Source organism: Cydia splendana, chromosome Z (genome assembly GCF_910591565.1).
Source record: "Cydia splendana chromosome Z, ilCydSple1.2, whole genome shotgun sequence".
Lineage (NCBI taxonomy): Eukaryota > Metazoa > Arthropoda > Insecta > Lepidoptera > Tortricidae > Cydia > Cydia splendana.
Window position 1 is genome coordinate 24,128,467 of NC_085987.1, and position 16,376 is coordinate 24,144,842.

A 16,376-nucleotide genomic window follows, 5' to 3' on the forward strand; every position below is an offset into this window, starting at 1 on the left:
CAAAGCTTCCAAGCCAATGCCTGTCCGCAACCAAACTGTACGCACATATTTATCCCCTTTACCCAACGAAAGATAACCGGAAAAAATGCCGATAAGACCATCACGGTCCGATTCTCTCCAAACTCACCAGTTAAGCAGAGGTAAAGACAAAGCAAAGTAGACCTTAATGCTACGACATATAGTAAAACAGGTTCGCAAGCTTCCTTTGGTCGGCGTATGTTACGTACAGTCGTAAATAGCGTCCCGTTTACAGCTAGCCGACGATAGACGAAGATTGCCGAAGTCGAACGAATCCTATAACCCCTACGTCTGTGAATGCTTGTCGTGATTTGTGACAAACATACTTTTATTATTAAAACATATTATAATCAAAGTGGCATGAGTCAGCTTTTAATTTAGCTTATAATTTCGCCATATTTGCTTCATGATCGTTAGTGCTAAAAAGCTGCAACTTGGCATAAGTACACATATAAATCAATCATGCCGATAAAATGGTAAAATAAAAACTGTAATAATAAAAAAAACTTTTTTAGGGTACCTCCCCTACTACCTACACGTAAATTGGGGATGAATTTTTTTTCGCTTCAACTCTGTGGTGTGGGTTGAATAAGTAACGAATAGGGATCTTCAATAACCAATTTGATAAAGTAACCATTTTCGAAAAGAAATGTGCTTGATTTATGGGTCCAAAAATATGAACAAAATCGTGAAAGTAGGGCTTAATAAAGACATTCAACGAAAACTATAGCAAACATGGTCAGTTAAGCCGTTTTTGAGTCCTCTCAAAGTCTCCCCTTCTTATTAAAAAGATGTACAAAGCGTGTCGAAGGTACTCCCGTTTGCTTGTTATATACCTACAGTACACGATATTAATAGCACCCGTTCAAGGCAGGCCATGGCGACGGACTGGTAACAACGGAACCCTACACTGAGCATAGCCCGACGTACTCTTGGCCGGTTTTTTAAGGTTCATATACATTATTCAGACATGGATATTTTTTAACTTAGGTAAATATTAGAAATTTAAAAAGTAGTTTACGACTCGGAAAACGCAATAAGACATAGTACCAATTTGATTATCGAGATAGGTATAAGTACATACGTACTATGCGTACTTTGTCTAAGCATTATCAATATTCCTGTATCAAGCAATGACACAATAACAGAATTACTTAGATACAATTTATCGTTCCGCACGACATTCCCGAGAAACCGTTAACGAGGCCTGCGTCACAGCTGAGAATATTCGTCACTCTTCGGCATCCACCGTGGAGTCCGTGGATCGTAGAAACAATCGGAACGCGCCATTTTCATCTCTTTTCAGACGAGGTTGCGCGAGCAGGCATGCGCAGAAACAACACCCCGTCAAACGCCGCCAGTGAAGCGGCGCGCCCTGCCGCACCGCGTAACCGCGCCCTTTCTACTAGAGCTGAAAACGATTTTCATAATCAGAAGCTCATGTAAAACTCAATAATCAGTTGATATTCTGCAAAACAAATTGGACACTGTTTTTTTTAAGTATTTATTTTCAAATTTCTGCCGTTTTTACCTTGCTGACGTATACGATGTAACCGAATTTCGTGCTGAGTGTGAGTTACTGTGTATCTGTATACTTTTAGTAAATTAAGTGTGCGTGTGTGTATTTAAGACTTTGAGATTGCCACATCGCTCGTTCAGTGAAAATATTGGTAAGAAATCGTTTTAATCGCTAACTCTTACTTTAGATTTCTATTTTGAGTTTTGGTGGTAGTTATATCTTATGAATAAGTGTTATGTCAAATTGCAAAGGGGACCTTTATGATAGCCAACAGTTGCAGCGAATTGATGGATTACCTACCCGATTGACTTATTAGCATTTTATCCCGATTTCATTCATTCATTCCTTTCATTTATGTACCTAGTTTTTTTGTAAGTATCATTTTCTTTAACGACATAACCAATTCTATACGATCGAATGTCAAAAATCAGTATTGATTTTTAATGAAAACAATATAATTGCATTTCAATTGTTATTGATTGACAATAGTTTCGTGCTTCAGTTTTTATATTTCAGATACATCACCTTCTTTATATGTTTAAATCCATTTTAAGGCTCAAGCAAACTTTCATAAAGTGTAGTGTCAGTACCAATTAATCCATACTAACATAAGGAATGCGAGAGTAACTCTTTTAGCCTGTTACCTTTTTGTGTCGCTAGCGTACAGCCAGCATCAGACGTAGCGGATGAAACAGGGCATGAAAAGTAGGTATCTGCCACCCTGAAATTATTTTTCAAATACATATTAATCTTTACAGTTCGCGTTCAAAAGCATTTGTTACAGTCTAATTGTTCTACATATCTCATTTAGTTAAGCTGTTATAGAATGGTAGATAATTTTGACTCCTAGTCTTATCCGCTCGGCTACTTTTGATGGTGACTATACAGGCACTTTCGATTAGGTAACTCGTCCTCCCGGACGAGTTAATATAATTATATTATATCGAGTTATATATTATATCTATGTGTGTACATATACTTCTGCGAAGTGAACAGCTTTTCTACAGCTACAGCTGTATACGAAGTCTTGGCAAAAATATTTTAAGTATTAAATATGAATAATATACAAAGCTACAATTGCAAGTCACGAACGACAGGAGCAGCGATAATTTCGCAGACAGAGGTGTTTACTTTACTGTCGCTTGACCTTAGATTCTTGTGTAAATCTGTGTGAAGAACGCGTCACGTCGCATTCAGGCAATGTTATTATCGCTTTAACTGAAGTAACTTTTAGGTAAGACGACAATAAATATAGCGCAATATTCTCAGATGAGTAGGTACTAGAGAGGACGAGCGAAGACTGCGGTCAGTCCCTAACCTACCTCGCAATCGCAACACATGACTCTATTAGGGCCACTTGCACCATTCACTAATAACCCGGGGTTAACCCGTTAAATCTGGAGTTACCATGGTGACCAGTACAATTTGACACTGGGTTAACGGTTTAAGAACTAGCATATTAGATATTTATTCTGTTAATATGAAATGTTTATTTTCAGTTTCAGGTAGATACATTCAAAAGAAAAATAAACTAACTTATCTATAAAATAAAACTAAAAACAAATACTAAATAAAATTATAATATATCTATGAAATTATATTATACATATATACATATTTTTTAATTTATTATTTAACAGGACCTTTTTACAATTGTACATATCGGCCCTATATCAAGTCCGCTTCTTATAGCTTCAGAAAATATGCCAATTACATACATCTATATAAGTGAATATTTAAAACAAAAATAATTAGAATCTATTTGTTAAGCATAACTTCAGCCAAGCTATGTCGGCGGCCGATCGTAAGATCAGGCATATCGTGAAATTCCTAGGCATATCGTGAAACGTGAAAATCTTTGACTCGTTCCCTGAGTCGACGGAGTCCCGCTACGCGGGGCTCCTATTTCTGGGCAGTTTGCCCTTCGGGCATCTGAAGCAACCTAACGAACCTATCCTACCTATGTTTTGGTTTAATGTGACTATCGTCAACATTACACAGGAACATTACGATATGCCTGATGTTACAATCGGCCTACGACATATATAAGGTGCTACTTTATTAATTGCAGATATTTTAACAGATGATACGTTACTATAAAACAATTAACTTTATATAGAAATTAAGAATACTTAAAAAAAAATTGTTTTAATTTACCAAACAAAAATTAAATTTCATTATGGTTCGGCGGGAAAACTGTGGCCAGACAGTTAGGTGTTAGGTAAAAGAGGTACTAGAATTTGTTCAATGAGTTCACATTTAATAATCACATTAACAGGGTGTTTTTACGTAGCAGATTTGTTTTTCAGTTTTCTCCAAAAAAACATCGTAAAGCTATAATGTTTCATACTTAAATATACTCCAGGAACCGAGTACTATCAGCTGTATAAATATCTGCAACTAATAAGGTAGCACCTTATATACCATTTGTGCCATGTCCGATGTTGGGTTACCAAGGATATGTATGAAGACACCGATGTCGTATGACATTAGGTTGGCCGAAGTTAAGAGCGACGATTTCTACTATTATCCATAACTAAACATAGATAACATATTTAAAATATCGCCGCCCTTCACGACAATATATATTATGATCGTCATTAATATTTACATAGTATTATATAATAAATTATAAGATAAAAATTAAAATAAAAGTCTTAAAAATAATCAATTTTATGTCAACAATGTTATCCATTCATGTCAAAACAAAATACGGGAATAACTAAGTACGAGTACCTATGTAAAGTAAGTACTTATCTCTTAGTTTTCGTCATGTTCTAAATAAAAACTAGGTACACATAGGTTAAAAATTAATAAATCAGAACATGTCAAATTTACACAATTCTATTTCTAATATCAAGGTGATATACTCATTTACTGAATAAAGCGGATTATCCAATAAAAGGACTCAGTCGACGTTCAAATATTTCGTCAGATGTTTCGGTACGTAATTCAGCGTACATATTATGAGTTATTATTATTCGTATCCCTTTTTGAAAACGGTCCGGAAAGCAGCAACAACTATTATGTCATTGGGAATTGGGACATGTTGGGAGACAATTTCAACGGCCATAGTCGCTCGAGTAATGGCGTCATCAAAATCAAAGCCTAACAAGCAATTTAAATTGGAACAACTTTTGTTTCGAGCTCTAGTAACTATTATACTTCTGTAACTATGTAATATCTAAAGTTGGAGTCGACATATGGTACAAGAATCTTCTCGACAAAAAAACGCAACCGGTGTCGAGGTCGAGGGTATCAGATATATATGTGCAAAAGACAGGAGATACAGTCAACAACGTGTATTATGATTAACATTTAAAAAAATTACACTATTTTCTGATAATAGTTATACCTTTATTTAAAATGATGCTACTATTATGTTATTACAAAAAATTATAGTCTTATATTTGCAAAGGCAGACTCCAACCAAAACATTATAAGGTTAAAGTTGGCTCGATAGAAGATAATCACGAAAACATGTCTAGTTTTCATTTATTTTCAGTCGTATATCAGTCTCAGTAATTGAATAGTTATAGTAGGTACATTGTGCAACGAGGGGGGTAAGTGAAATATTGGAAACGAGGGTGTTAATACGCTACAGCCGCAGGCTGGAGTGAATTAAAGACTCAATATTCGCAATATTCTTACCCTCGGAGTTACACACAATGTTTTTAATCACACTTGCGAAGAAAAAACTAAATATAATAATAAAATAATTATTAAAAGGCGTAGGGATGTGACGACCCCATCGCCCGCTGGTTTTACCAGTGCAATCAGTCAACGCAGGGCAGCTTGTGGCGAGCTGTTGGGGATTAGCGACCTCACGTACCCGAGTGCTCCTGGAGAGTTCTGTTACCCGCAAGGAGGGTGGGTGGGACAGGATTCTCTGCCTCTGGCTTGCCTTAGCCGGCCGGCCAGAGTGGAGTCGTTAGAGCTATAAGCTCCAGGGGTGGAAGTGAAATATGCATAAGACGCGAGTTGGCACAGTGGCTGTTAACAGCCACTGGGTAGAAAGCGGCGCACACCTCTCGACACCCCTGAGCCGCTCACACCGGTGTTGCCCTTGAGCCATCCTAGATGTCGCTTTTTGTGGGGGCCCATCTTGTGAGGGCGAGTCACCGTCTGCCGGAAATAAAATTGCATACCGTTTTATTAGGCAGGCGTCCGGTTTTTTACCCCATAGCTCAGTTCTTAGTCCATCGCTTTCACCCAATAACCTAGTTCATTTTAGATTCCATCAACTCTCAATAGTCCTTACACCCTGGCGGGTGCTGCCTCTGCGTGCGTCCCATGACACGGGCAAGGGCAGCCTCCGCTCGGTGTACCCCTTACATTTCATTAAAGTCTACGTGTTGGCTTCGGCTCCGCGCACGCCTCCCAAAGGTCCGGAACACCATTGTTCCGTGATGGGAAAGACATAAATAATTATTAAACCTATGCGGTATTCAGAGCCACAATAGGGAATATTACGCAAAACTCTGCGTAGAGGGCGTCACTAACTGAATCATATGGCCTACTGTGAAACACGACAAACGAAAGTTCGGTTTCTGCCTCTCTGTCACTCTTGTTTAGGTACTTGATCGATAGAGAGGCAGATAACGAAATTTCGATTTTGGCGTTTCGCGGTAGGCCACCTGTAAACAAACCGCCTTGATTCATGAATATCATAGTAAAAACTTGTCAAAAAAACTGTTTAAGGCGTAGTATGTATAAGTTACCTATGGTTTACTAAACAAATTAGTGCTGCACTCTGGCGGTAGGGCATTGCAGTAATACTTTACTTTATTGAAAATTGAGTAAAAATATTTAAATGGCTATTAAATTAATCAAATTAAATATTTTGAAACAAAAACAAAAATACAAAATTATAAACGTTAGTATTTTAAAAGTTAAACTCATTTATACATACATAATTCGTATGAATTAGTGACATAATAAAAAAAACTATAGTTCACTATTGACTTCACGTTTTTTTTTCACAATCCATAATTCCCGCGGGAACTATATAGGTCTTAAATCCTTCAGTACACCTGCATGAAATAAGATCTTTTACGAGCACGTGTGATGAAAAAAAAGGCTTAGTTATATTTTGCCACTAGCTATTTTATACTTACCAGAATTATTCTGGTACGGTAGGTATGTAGGGCAAAGTTATACAACTCATTATTAAATTAATTCTCATGATCTACCTACTTTTATTTTTTTGCTACAAAGATTACATTTCTTTGGAACTTTCGAAACAAAAATATAAATTCATATAATCTAGGTTCTTTTTGTTTTCATTAATTGTACAAGTTGACAACTGAGACCAGGACGTCTACCACCAGTTTTTACATTGACATAACGCTCACATCTACGTAAATTACTTTCTGTACATCTCGCTTGCACTAATATGCGAGTACGAGCGAGATGCATAGAAAGTAAGTTACGTAGACGTGAGCGTATATGTCAATGTCAAAACTGATGGTAGACGTATAGAAGGAGCTACATTTGACGTGGTAACTCAATTGTCAAAGGATCTATCTTTTTACGATATATCACCCAATGTACGCCGGTGGAGCGACATCTACTTCCATCTGACAAATTCGATGCACCATTTTTTAATACTTTACCCCTTTTTTAGGGTTCCGTACCTCAAAAAGAAAAAACGGAACCCTTTTATGATCCCTTTGTTGTCCGTCCAGACAGATGGACGGACTCACAAGACCAAAGACCCTTTATCTCGGGAACGGGTGGAGGTATCGAGTTGAAATGAAGCTGTGAAAAAGTTAACGTAAAAACCGTTTATGCCGCAAAAACGTATATTTTGACACTACGAGTATTAAGGGAATCAAAACTTATAGGGTACTTCCCATATACTCTCTATGAAATTTGGCAAGTAATATCGTCTTAGTTGTAGTGACAAGTACAGGGAAAAATCTGAAAACTATAAATTTGCACTGAGCCTAATCCGCGGGCGTACAACTGACACAGACGAAGGGTACCTAATTTCTATTTAAGTTTAAAATAAATGATAAGAACCGGAAAACTAGTAAATGCTACTCTGTGAGTGTGTGACTATGTGAGTTCACTTGAACAAAAATCCACGTGCATTAATTAACTGGTAGATCAATAATTTATTTGACTAAACATAGATCAATCGTTAATGAAAGTAAGCAACATTAACTGATTAACTAAATCAACATTACCTGCTTACATTCAACTTGAGACATCTGTCAGCTTTAGGTGCACCTCCATGCATTACCAAGTTTTAAAGTTTTTGTTTGTTAGTTCAGTGATAACTTTATCTACTTGGGTACAATTATCAACTTTTATAATTTTACTGATAGGAACCTGAAGTGTGCGCCATGAATTTTAAAACGACTTGCGTGCCGTGTATGTCATGCTTTTATCACAGAGGTGAATAGAAAGGGAGTAGTTACCCCTTAATACGGAAAAGAGTTCAATCAGAAAGTCAGGCTTGTGCCCTTAACTGAAGGTAGGTAAGTATGTTTGTAGGTATGTCTACGAAGGAGACGTGAACCTAAGTATGGCCCACCCATTATAGAAGTCAGAGAGTATGTCTCTTTGCAGCAGCATTATTTCTGTTTTTGTTGCCTTTTATTTTGACATTTGATGGCGTCGCAGATGTCTTCCCAGTTATGTGGTTCCCTGGATTTGCATGGAGAAATAATGATTTCATTCAGATTCACTTAAATGATTTGTTGTTACACGTTAGCGCAAGCGATCGCATGATATTAAACATGTTATTTCATTTTGTGGATGTGGTGTTATTAATATTACTTATTACACACATGGACATTAAGTGTTATTAATATTACTTATTAGAAATTGCTGTAGGCAATTGTCAACATTCTGCGGTTGAAACTATCCACAAACAGGTACCTAATGTACGTTTTTAATTTAAAATGTATACTTATTTTGTATTGCAAAAAAACCTCAGCATTATTATAAAATAAATAATGCAACGCGATTTCAATTCAAGCTAATCTTATTTTGGAAATGTTATTGATTATGTGTTAAAATTGTGCTTATACTAAATTTATTACATAAATTAAAACGCAACTGTAGCATACAAAGGCTGGATGTCTGACACCATGAACATAAAGGGTATAGCAGGATAGCCTTTGAAAAATTGCCCCCAGCGTTTTTGGGTCGAAACTATAATCAAACGATGCCTTTTGAAGAGGTAATACCCTGCACAAAGTTTCATCCCTCTGTCACCCCCTGGGGGTGAAAAACACCCGATTAACCCCAAAACTGTTTTATTATTTTTTTCCTAAACTATGAAAGTGACGAATTTCAAATTTTGTACAAATATTAATGAGACTAAAAGCTATATATTAAAAAAATATGACACTCTATTTAAATCGGGTGATTCGAGTGATAAATAAATAAATAAATAAATATTAAGGACATTTTTACACAAATTGACTAAGCCCCACGGTAAGCTCAAGAAAGCTTGTGTTGTGGGTACTCAGCATATGGCTAATTTCCGTCCAATATCAAGACTTCCTGTACTAAGTAAAGTTTTTGAAAAGTTAATGTTAAATGCTCTACTGGGTCACTTCAACAGACATACTTTACTTACAAGCAATCAGTTTGATTTCACAAAGGGCCGTTCCACGACCGATGCTGCTTCGGTACTTATTAAACATATTTATGATATTTGGGAAAATTCTTGTGATGCAATTGGCATATTTTGTGATCTTTCTAAAGCATTTGATTGTGTGGATCATGGAACGCTCATTTTGAAATTAGAACACTATGGTCTGTCAGTAAATGCCCTAAACTTTATGTCTTCTTACCTTAGGAACAGAACACAAACAGTTGTTGTAAACAAAACCCGGTCTAACGGTACTGTAGTCCAATTAGGAGTGCCACAAGGTTCTATTTTGGGTCCATTCCTGTTTTTGGTTTATATAAATGATTTGCCATGTGTAGTAGAAAATCTTTGTGAAATTGTTCTTTTTGCTGATGTCACATCATTACTTTTTAAGGTTGATCGGAAATCTACCGATTACAGTGTAATTAACAGCACACTCGTTAATGTACTTAACTGGTTTACTATGAACAATTTGCTTCTTAATGCTAAGAAAACTAAATGCATTAGATTTTCTTTGCCGAATGTTAAACCAGTCGATACTAAAATACTTTTGAATAATGAATGCTTAGAGACGGTAGATAAAGCACTGTTTCTTGGTTTAACATTGGACAAAAATCTACAATGGAGTCCTCATATAAGAACACTAGCAAACAAATTAAGTTCGCCCGCTTACGCTGTGAGGAGAATTAGACAATTGACTAATGTTGAAACAGCTCGCCTTGTTTATTATAGTTATTTTCATAGTGTAATGTCATATGGTATTCTGGTTTGGGGCAAAGCAGCTGACATACAGACTATATTTGTCTTACAAAAGAGAGCCATTCGTTCTATATATAATTTAAGGTTGCGTGAATCATTAAGAGAACTTTTTAAAGAAATTAATATTTTAACTGTAGCTTCCCAATACATATATGATAGTATTATTTATGTTGTTAAGAATCTAGACTCCTTCACTAAGAATTCTGATGTCCATAACTATAATACTAGAAATAAAAACAAGCTTGCTATCAGAAAGTTTCGTGTTCGTAAAGTACAGAAGTCATTCGTTGGGCAATGCATTCATTTTTATAACAAGTTACCTGAGGATGCTTTAAGATTACCCTTTCCAGCTCTTAAGAATTACTTAAAAAAGTCATAGATGTTGAAGGCTTATTACAGAGTCGAGGACTACTTGACAGACAAACATGCATGGTCCAAACCAGAAACTGTAATAACGACAAGTAGCAATTAAAAGCATTGAATTATGTGTAGAGTTAAAGGTGACTCAGCTCAGGTAAGAAAGCACATCAAATTGTATGAAAACATCTCATAACAATCAGTCAGATTCATATAATATGTATTCTCATTTCTTTTATTGGTTTTATTTTCTTGTCCTTTTGTAAGAATTTGATATGTTTTCTGAAAGAGCTACGTATTTGTATAAAGTTATGTACTCACTGAGTATAATTGCATGAATTCTATAGTAATTTAAATTGTATTTTTCAAACATCAAACATCAATATTTATTCAGCAAATAGGCCACAAGGGCACTTTTACACGTCAACATTGAATTTACATACAAGCAAAAATAATAACATCAACAATTTTATAAAATAAAACTAACAATTCAATCTAACGTATTACAATTACTAAGAGATGTATATGGTCTCTTAATGTCGAATTACATACAAAATACAGATACAAAACACAAAAAAATCTATAATATTTAGAGGTGTAAATGTCTCTAGGTGTCAGAACTATAAGATTATATAGTTTATCAAGTTATCCTTAGAGATGTATAGGGTCTCCAAGAGTCAATATCCTGTATAATTAATACATTCATTAAGAGAAAAGAAACATACGAGAGCAGAATGAGGCGTCTCACTGTAATTAATTAATAAAAATAAAGTTACTAAGTATAATAGCTTGTGTTAGCTTAAACAGACCAGTCTCCACAAACAGCACCCGTTCACGGGTATGACGCGTATCTCAGCCATCGCCTCCCTCAACCTTCATTCGGGAAAGTGGCGACCCGATCAACGACGCCACCGTAAGCAGACTTTTAAGCGAGCATGACATGTTCAAGCTACCGGCCTATATTAATATTAAAATAGTAATAACATGTAGCTGTAAGACACGGCATTTGGGCTCGTATGTTACATAAAAAGACAGTATAGCTTCACATAATTACTAGCCTAAGTTGACTTAGAGATGTAAAGGTCTCTAAGTGTCAGAAACATTAAAAATATAGGTATGTACAATCAAAAATAAAAATAAAATATATAAATAAATACTTAGGGATGTATAAGGTCTCCAAGTGTCCAAAAATTAAATTAAACAATTTAATCAAGCGAGAACATCATTGTCTCATGTGTCAATTCTACTGGACACTAGCATATTTAATTCACAATGTAAAAAAAAAACAATACCTATTTATTTAGCTCTTATTATACTAATGAAATCAAGCTACCGGCTTAAAGGCATCTCTATCTTTATAAAATCATTTACAGTGTAGTACGCCTTACTTAACAAGAAGCGCTTAATGTGCGACTTAAATTTGTGAAGTGGTAAATTCACTACATCAGTGGGGACTTTGTTATAAAAACGTGTACAGTTCCCGACGAAAGACGTACTAACCTTACGGAGGCGGTGGGCGGGCACAGCAAGTTTATGTTTGTTTCTAGTGTTATAGTTATGGATATCACTGTTAACCTTGAATTCGTGGATGTTTTTACGAACATACATAATATTCTCTAGTATGTATTGAGATGCAACGGTAAGAATGTTAACTTCTTTGAATTTCTCTCTTAGGGATACTCGAGCGCCCAGTCCATAGATGGAACGTACAGCTCGTTTTTGCAGCACAAATATTGTCTGAATGTCTGCCGCTTTTCCCCACAACAGCATTCCATACGACATAACACTACGGAAGTAACTAAAGTATACCAGCCTGGCCGTCTCTACGTTTGTTAGCTGTTTGATTCTCCTCACTGCATAGGCTGCTGAACTAAGTTTTCCGGCTAGAGTGCCTATATGTGCATGCCATTGCAGTTTGGAGTCTAGAGTGACTCCCAGGAAAACAGTTCGATCCTCAAATTCCAGTATCACCTTTTATTTTAATCTTGCTGTTATTTACCTGCTTGACGTTAGGTAGCGTAAACTTGATGCATTTGGTTTTCTTGGCGTTCAAAAGCAAATTGTTTGCCGTAAACCAGTTTACTATGGTAGATAGCGCGTCATTAATGCTCTCGAAGCTATTTTCCTTTCTGTCCACTTTAAATATAAGGGAAGTTTCATCTGCAAATAACACTATATCATGTCTATCTTGCACAACTTTTGGTAAGTCATTAATGTATACCAAAAACAGGAAGGGACCAAGAATTGAACCTTGAGGCACTCCGAGGGCTACCGGGGACCCCGCCGATTGAGTTCCATTAATAACTACTCGCTGAGTTCTATCCGAAATGTACGATGAGACCAGGCGGCTTAGCACGGTCGCGTTTTTATCCCTTGTCACCATGCCTGTCACGTTCTAACAAGTACGTAAGTGCGAAAGGGACGCGCATAGTGATAGACGATAAAAATGGAACCGTGCTGCGCCCACAGGTCAAGGGCACTAGCTTTTATCCCATAGCGGCTTAATTTTCTCTTTAAATTTTCGTGATCAACGCAATCAAATGCCTTTGACAGATCACAGAAAATTCCAACAGCATCTTGAGCTTTTTCCCAGGCATCAAAGATGTGTTTTAGAAGTACCGCACCGGCGTCAGTAGTTGATCGACCTTTGGTGAAACCTATGTGTATCATTTTGCTATGTTTCATAATATCTGGAAAAATTCCAGCATCAATGCATCTGTTTCTTAATTACTCGTAATGCATGTTAATTATAAGATGTAATAATGTTTTGAAAAGATGTGTCCCGCCGAGTTTGTTGCCGGTCCCATATTGGGATACCCTCCTCCAATTGAGGGGGGATTTAAATCTTCTCGGGGCAGAGGTGTACGGTTGGACCGGCTCCAAAGGTTTATTTGACGTTCATAAGCGCATTGTAATATGCCTACTTGAATAAACTATTTTTTATCTTTTTCTTTTTTATCTTTAAGTTATTGTAAAAAAATAAAAAATAATAATCACCCTGTATAACAAGTTCGACTCTTGGTACACACACCATTTTTTTTTCAAATATGAACCAATTTATATTCTACATCATACAAAATTTTCATCGACGTAGCCCAGAAGGAACATTGCGAAATTAATATGAATTGGCTCTTTGATGCCTACTATTCATTTAACTCCTACTAAGAGCCTAATATAATACAGGGCGTCCCACGGCTATGCAACATGGAGGGAAAGTACCCTGAATATTGTAGATGGCACATTTTACTGAAAGACATTATTTTAATTTATAAAACAATTTAATAAACTGCATTCATAGATTTTTAAATAATTACATGGTTGAACCGGGAATCGAACCCGCTACACGAGAAAAACAATTAACCTGTAGCTTTATCATCCCGATCGAAAGGCTTCATCATAAGGATTATTTTTTGCTAAATTCCGGAAATAAAAGGAAGACCATGAATTTTAACATTTGATATGAAATTTAGCGAAATAATCAAAAGAGTCATATTTTAGTCTCATTAATATTTGCACAAAATTTTAAATTCGTCACTTTCATAGTTTAGGAAAAAATAAATAAAACAGTTTTGGGGTGGGGTGGGGCGAGTGTTTTTCACCCCCGGGGAGTAACAGAGGGATGAAACTTTGTGAGGGTATTACCTCTTCAAAAGGCATCGTTTGATTATAGTTTCGACCCAAAAACGCTGGGGGCAATTTTTCAAAGGCTATCCTGCTATACCCTTTATTACTTGTAGTATTTTGTAAAATGCCTGTGCAATGCTAATTTGTAACTAAAGTGTTCACAGTTTGAAGACATAATCCTAATTCTCCGTAAGTGCACGCTTAATGTTTTCTTGAAATGACCAATAACCGTTTCAAAACAGATATCAGTAGTAGGTACTTACCTATCTACCTTACAGAGACTGCATAACCTAACGGGATGGCAACTGCAGCTGCATTACTGTTGCGGCATTACTGAGGGTCTACCGCGAACGACGTTCGACGTGTTGCCTCGCTGTCACACTTAAGTACGAATTCACAAGTGCGATAGAGAGGCAACACGTTGAACGTGGTTCGCGGTAGGCCCTCTGCTGCGGCGTAGACGCGGGCGCAGTCATTTCTATTTGTTTGATAAAATGAGTGACGAATTGAATGTTGAACCGCGACAGTAATCTTACAAACGAACGTCTCTCATTTTATCAAGGAATTTGACAATGTCAGCGTCAACGCCCACTTCAATGGTGGAGCTCAATGCAGCTGCAGTTGCCGTCCGAATCTCGCCTTATAACGCGGACAGTTGTAGGAGTACCTAGCTTACTATCTAAAACAGTAGTCCCGTTCGGAGTTACAAATAGCACGCATTGCTTGTTTCGGTATGGGCCCCGTAGACAACATGCCAATCGCTAACGCTACGTAGCGAACGAAACGCAACTGTCACTGTCACACTAATATGGAAGAGTGATAGAAATACACAGCGATTCAATGGCGAAGCGTAAGCAACTGTCACCGTGGCTAGGCCGCCTGATCAAACTACCTAAATTCGATTTATCTACCTAGTGTAAATACCTATGAATGAAAAACCGTACGTAATTAAAAGGATTTGGCCGAGCACTTTTTTTAATGTTCTCAAAGTCAGCTACCATACAATAGTTTCATTCTATTTTTCGATGAGGTTATTTTTTGATGAATTTTTGTACCACTTTTTTGCCATTTGCGCAAAATTTTGCCAAGTTTAGTCGCGGCCAACTAAGAGCAGTTGAAGCTACAAAAATCGTATATATAGAGCTTATGAAAAAGATTAAATAAAAACTATAGCGAACACAATCAGTTTAGCCGTTTTCGAGTTATCGCAAAAAGTCTCCCCTTCATAGTAAAAAGACGTACAGCCACAGTTATAGTACGTTATTACGACATTAAATGGGTTTTTAAAGTTATTTGGTATACTATTCATATAAATAAAGTAAAATGTAAGATAAAAATTGCTTATTTTACTCATTCAATACTTATTTAATATTTAATTTCTCTCAAACAGTTTAATTGGCTGAATGAGTAACGCCGTTGCCTATTAGCAGTTTTAGAACGAAAAGTAGATTGTTTAAATCCGGTGAAAGGCACCAAGCATCATTTCATCCCTTTGTTAACAATCTTCTATACAGTTTAGCCCATTGTGACGGAAGGGTAACTACGGAACCCTATACTGAGCATGGCCCGACATGCTCTTGGCCGGTTTTTTTTAGGTCTGTTATGGTTTTGATATAAGTAGATACAGTTATGATATGATCGCTCGCGCTTATACGTGCGAAGGAAATGTACAGGGAGTGGCATCAAGGACGAGCATTAAAAATAACAATAAAATTTTGAGTTTCGAATCGGCCGCTTAACCATCTCTGCGATTTTACCGAGAAGCGATACTTATCGCGACATAGCTTTGCTAATGGAGTGCCGCAGTGCGTTGCGGGTGTATCATTGTTAACGAATATAAGTGACGCGATACTTCGATTTCATCAGTGACATCTTTTTCTTTTTCCATTGTTTTATACCGTTACTGCTAAATAATATTTTTTATATTAACTTTATTGTTTACTAGCTGAGGTACCCGGCTTCGCTCAGGGAGCTGACATGAGAATTGTGTGGTGGTTGGTTATAATAAAAGGATAAACTTGAAAATTAAAAAAAATAGGTTTTTTTTTCTAAGTACAATACCTAATACCTACTTCTACATATATACATTTTTTTATCTCCAACTCGAGAGCAACCTACGCATAGTTGACCGTGAGAAAAGCATAGGGAATATACCTATAATTACTGGAAGTGTTTGTCAAAAATCTCCTGAGAGTAGAAGGCTTCGAATAGTCCACAATGTTCTAGAATATTCCACAACATTTGAGTGTGTTCTGGAACACTCCACAATGATCTGGGATCCTGGATTCTAGGCTATATTTACGAATATTTGATAACATTCCAGAATAATCCGGAATGTTCTCGAACATTCGAACCTCACAACTTTCTTGCTTTAAATATATTCTCCCACCAAAAGGTAGCTCCAACCCTATAAAAAGGCATCGAATGGTCCAGAATATTCCACATTTGAAAGTGTCCCGGAATATGCCATAATGTTCCAGAATATTCCAT

General features: G+C 36.6%; 1 protein-coding gene across 2 annotated transcripts in view; it reads left to right on the top strand.

The window, feature by feature from the left end:
- Window positions 1-1,109: 1,109 nt before the first annotated feature.
- Window positions 1,110-16,376, top strand: part of LOC134804743 (neuroligin-4, Y-linked-like) — an 88,768-nt gene continuing 73,501 nt past the window's right edge. For both annotated transcript variants that reach the window (XM_063777945.1, XM_063777946.1), the window contains exon 1: window positions 1,110-1,688. The gene's annotated coding sequence lies outside the window, so the exon portion shown is untranslated. The remainder of the gene's footprint in view (window positions 1,689-16,376) is intronic.